This window comes from Penaeus monodon, chromosome 8 (assembly GCF_015228065.2).
Source record: "Penaeus monodon isolate SGIC_2016 chromosome 8, NSTDA_Pmon_1, whole genome shotgun sequence".
NCBI classification, from domain to species: Eukaryota; Metazoa; Arthropoda; class Malacostraca; order Decapoda; family Penaeidae; genus Penaeus; species Penaeus monodon.
Window position 1 is genome coordinate 16734977 of NC_051393.1, and position 4816 is coordinate 16739792.

Genomic DNA, 4816 nt, shown 5'->3' on the forward strand with positions numbered 1-4816 from the left:
CATCATAATTATAATAATATCAACTTTACCATTATCAATACAAGATTAAAGAAAACATTTCCAAAAATCAAGAGGTAGTATAATAATTGACTCTTTGGTGACTATAACTGTCTATCTGTATAGACAATTAATAAACTAAACTAACAGTGGGCATGGCATGCATGAACATGCCATCACTGGTAGCAATGAGTTTTAAAAATTTAAATACAAAATGCACAAAACCTACTGCTGCACTAATATATCATTTTTATATATCTATGAAATACAGTAGACCAATCTTTAATGATTTTAAGTATATATATAACAGGACATCTTTGGATAAAAAGTAAGCATATGTGTGCATGTGGTATGCATGTACTTAAGGACCAAGGATGGCATGTATATATAAGCCATCCCTGTTGTGAGTTTTGTTTATTAGTTGTGTTTACAAACTGGAGCTCCACAAGTCCTTTATCACCAAGGAGTCAATTACTAGTCCTACCTGGGCCTGGCCCGGGCAAACACTTTTATGCAGTATTTTGAAAAAGTGTTTTCTGTTTTCTGTCATTTTTCCTATTTGTCAAATTTGTCATATTTGTTCAAATTTGATAATTATGGAAGTATGTGTGTAAAATTATTTCACAGTGAGAATTTCCAAGGCAGTTAAATTTTTCTGACACTCCAAAAGGGTGGGGGAGGGGGGAGCTGGTCACGGGGTAGTTTTAATTTTCAAGAGGGTTGATGTGTATGTAAACACACACACATAAGATTAACCATTTTAATCATCCTCATTTGACAAGAATAAACTCATTTTTTACATGAAGAAAAAATACTAGTTGCCCCAGATAAAATAATTTTCTTTATTGATATTTGTAAAAAATTACTACTGGGCATGAAAAAAAACATTACAATGTTGGTGTTCAGTCATTTGAGTGCATTATCTTTGCAAATAACAAACTGATCGGATGCGTGGGTGGGGTCGGTATTTTCCGTACTTATGGTACCTATGACCAACAGTAGCGTCCTCAGGTTGCATTTTTTACTGGAAACGCATGAAAAGGGTGTGTTACCTGTATGAACTCCCTACAAAGTGATTGGATAATGCTAATTTTAAAATTCCACATTGTTTTTATATTAGAGCGGGTATCATTGGGTACTATCATCTTCAACACAAAATAATGAATACTTCACTTGTTTTATCGAAGTTCAAATCTCCAACCATAGGGTGGCCTTTGAAAGTATATTTCACGTATAAATGTACACAAAACTCACATAAAAAGAAACATAAAATATTTCTTCATAAATCACTGTGATTTTTATTTTTTCTGATAATGGTATAAAAGTGTTCTTTGGAAATTCATGAACTCATATCTATGCACAATGTCATTGTGAAATGCCTTATGCAAGAATGCAACAAGCAAAAGTCCATACAGTTGTACCTGACTCTAATTACCCTGTGACCAGGGTTGTTAGCATGCACTGGCATTTTTCCCCCATTCACAACTGGCCTGATCAGCACTTGTAGCTGTATCTTAACATAAAAGTTTAAAAAGTGATGCAGCTAATGTTGAAAAAAGACAAAGTCCCTTCAATGAGCCAGTGGTGCAGGGTATGTTATTATGCAGGGCCATCTGCTACTTGCTTCACCATAGCCATTGCATGATGCTCGTGCCATCCACCCTCAAAAGGTTAAAGTCTTGCTTTATCATCTTTTCCTGGAGAATCATGTACTGCAGCCTAAAATCCAGTTACTGGGGTAAATATGTTCCCAGTATTTCTAATTTTTCACTCCAGCAGATGAATGTATGCAAAACCTATGCATATCTTGGTTTGGCACAAGAAAAACCCGTTACAGGATTAACCTGATGCCAGGTGTCAGCCACCATATGAGAGAAAAATTTGAAATGTGTGATACATGGTTTCCTGACTTCCTATGATTTTCAATGCAGCATATGATTTACTAATGATCAAGGATAAAAAGTGACTTTGAGCCTACTTTAGAGGGGCTGCAATGCCAAACAGCTGTTTATCACACACAACTTCAGATTATTTTATTTATTTATTGAAAACTTTCTGATGGGTCAACATCTAAGGTAATTAGCAATGTATTCAAAATATGGCAATAGGGTGGGGCTTGGGGCACAGCCCCCCAAATATTGCATTATGATAAAGTATTGGGTCAAAATGGGTAAAAATTAGTTAACAATTAGGAAAAGTGGAAAGAAAAAGGGGATGAAGAAGAGAAGGAAAAGGAAAGGGGGGAGAAGAAAAGCATGCAAAATTTATTAAGGTGAGGGCTGAGGTCCATGATGGGGGTGATCTCCTACAATGGTAATCAGTCTTTGTCTCTTAAGCCCCATCCATGGCATCAGCAAGCAAGGGCCTTTCATGCACAACCAATGATCTTTGTGGAGAACTTCTTGATTATTTTAAGTAAAATATAAAGGGGGGGGGGGGGAAGAACACACAAAAATGTTTTGTTTACCTGTATGGACGTTCATTGGTATGTGTTCTCTTGTGTTTCCGTAGACTGCCTGAGTCAATTGCTCTATACTGGCATCCAGGTTCATCACATAAATATGGTCTTGAATTTGTGTGGATCCTTCGGTGGACTTTAAGCTTGTCACCACGAGAAAAGCATGTGCCACACTCATCACATCTATAGGGTTTCTCACCTGTTAAAACCAGTAAAATCAACATCCAAACATGTATTACTTTCTCTATTAACATGAATAAAGACAATATCATTTGCATTAAACAAATACCTGTATGTTTGCGAATATGGCGATTCAAATCTTTGTTGCTTGATGTGCTAAAAAAGCAGTCTTTGACTGGGCATATCTTTTCTTTGCGAATTCCATCATGTATCACTACCTAAAAAGATATTTATATTTCAATAAACTAGGTCATGACAATGAGAATGATGCATACCTATCATCATCATCATCAAGGGGCTAACGCCGACGGGGGCGCATGGCCGCATCCACCCTTCGCTTCCAGCCACGAGGATCCCTCGAGGCGAGTCTCCAGGCAGGCACACGGCCCATCTCTAGTTCCTCACGACAGGTCTCGTCGAGCTGCCCAAGCCATGATCTCCTAGGACGTCCCACAGGTCTCCTCCACCCAGGGTTGTCTCGCAGAGAGACAACCTGGTGGGCAGGGTCGTCCATAGGGAGGCGAGCTAGGTGGCCATATAGCCTGAGTTGGCGATCCCGGATTATGCAAGTAACAGGTCCCATGCCAGTCTCACGGTGTAACCGCCGGTTGGACACGTGGTCCTGCCAACTGTACCCCATGATCCGGCGAAGGGACTGTTACAAAAGGCATCAAGGCGAGACTCCAAGGCACTGGATAGCGTCCAGGTTTCGCTTCCATAGAGCAAAACTGGAAGTATCAAGGCCTTGAAGACACGCAGCTTGGTCCTTCTGCATAGGTACCGACATCTCCAAACGCTCTTGTTGATCGAGTTCATGGCTCCTGTTGCCAGACCAATCCGTCTACTGACTTCCTGGTCTGACAACCCAGAGATATGGACTACGCTACCAAGGTATGTAAAACTTTCTGTGACTTCAACGTCCTCGCCGCAAGCATGGATCGACTGAACGGGTTCCCCTAACAGGCCCCCAAAGTCCTGAATCTTGGTCTTGGTCCAGGAGACCTCTAAGCCTAGGGGCTTCGCCTCATTGCTAAATGCATCAAGAGCCGCCACAAGTGACTCCAAGGACTCAGATAGGATGGCAACATCGTCGGCAAAGTCAAGGTCCGAGACCTTAATATTGCCTAGTGTTGCTCCGCACTGACTTGGCTAGTAGCTCTGCCCATTATCCAGTCCATACAAGTGTTGAAAAGTGTGGGTGCAAGGACACAGCCTTGCCTCACCCCTGAATTAACAGGGAAGAAGTTCGACATACCCCCCACACTTTACAGCACTTTCAGTACCAGTATAGAGGCTTGCTATCAGGCCAATAATCTGTGTCGGAATTCCCCTGAGCCTCAGGATCTCCCATAGCGATTCCCGATGCACCGAGTCAAACGCCTTCTTGAGGTCGATGTAGGCTGCAAGCAACCCACGACCAAACTCACGACGGCGTTCCACAATTACTCGAAGCGCTAGGATACGGTCTATTGTGGACTTGCCAGGAGTAAATCCAGACTGCTCCGGTCTCTGGTGCCTCAGTAGGTGGTTGCGGATCCGTTTCAGAAGAATGTGAGCGAGAACCTTGCCTGGTATGCTGAGCAGTGTAATGCCACGGTAGTTGCTACAGTCCCATCGATCCCCTTTCCCCTTCCAGAGAGGGATGACCACGCCCTCAGCAGGTCAGGGGGAATGGTACCAGACTGCCAAATGGCAGTCAGGACTGTATGCAGGCCCCGAGCCATAGGTTCACCCCCAGCCTTTAGCAGTTCAGCAGGGATATCACATATGCCTGCAGCTTTCCCACTCTTCAACTTGGAAATCGCCAGCCTAACCTCTGTTAGGGTAGGAGGTTCCTCGCTGATGGGTGGGTCCGGCACAGGCACTGAGACATCGCTTGCATCCAAGCTAACTGTTGGAGGATCCACCTGGTACAACTGTTCAAAATACTCAGCCCAACGTTCACGAACCCCAACATGATCTGAGATGATCCGTCCATCCGCTGATCGGTCTGCAGTCATCTGTGAGGAGGGCTTAGGATCAGTTTTCTCAGGCTGTAGGCAGGGCGAAGGTCATTACCAAGAAATGGCCTTCGACCTCCTCAGCAAGATTCCTGATGAACTGTTCCTTGTCCCTTCTCAGCAGTGTCGAGCCCTACGCCCATGGAACGACGCAAGATTGATTCCCATTTAAGCTGCGTAG

General features: G+C 43.1%; 1 protein-coding gene and 1 long non-coding RNA gene across 2 annotated transcripts in view; one reads left to right on the top strand and one right to left on the bottom strand.

Moving 5' to 3' along the window:
* Positions 1-2853, bottom strand: part of LOC119576211 — a 3843-nt gene extending 990 nt beyond the window's left edge. Inside the window, exons 1-2 of the long non-coding RNA XR_005229030.1 lie at positions 2745-2853; positions 2465-2654 (exon numbers count right to left, since the gene is read on the bottom strand). This is a non-coding gene — a long non-coding RNA (uncharacterized LOC119576211). The remainder of the gene's footprint in view (positions 1-2464; positions 2655-2744) is intronic.
* Positions 1-4816, top strand: part of LOC119576210 (zinc finger protein 429-like) — a gene marked incomplete in the record, with an annotated part of 93948 nt that overhangs the window by 7103 nt on the left and 82029 nt on the right.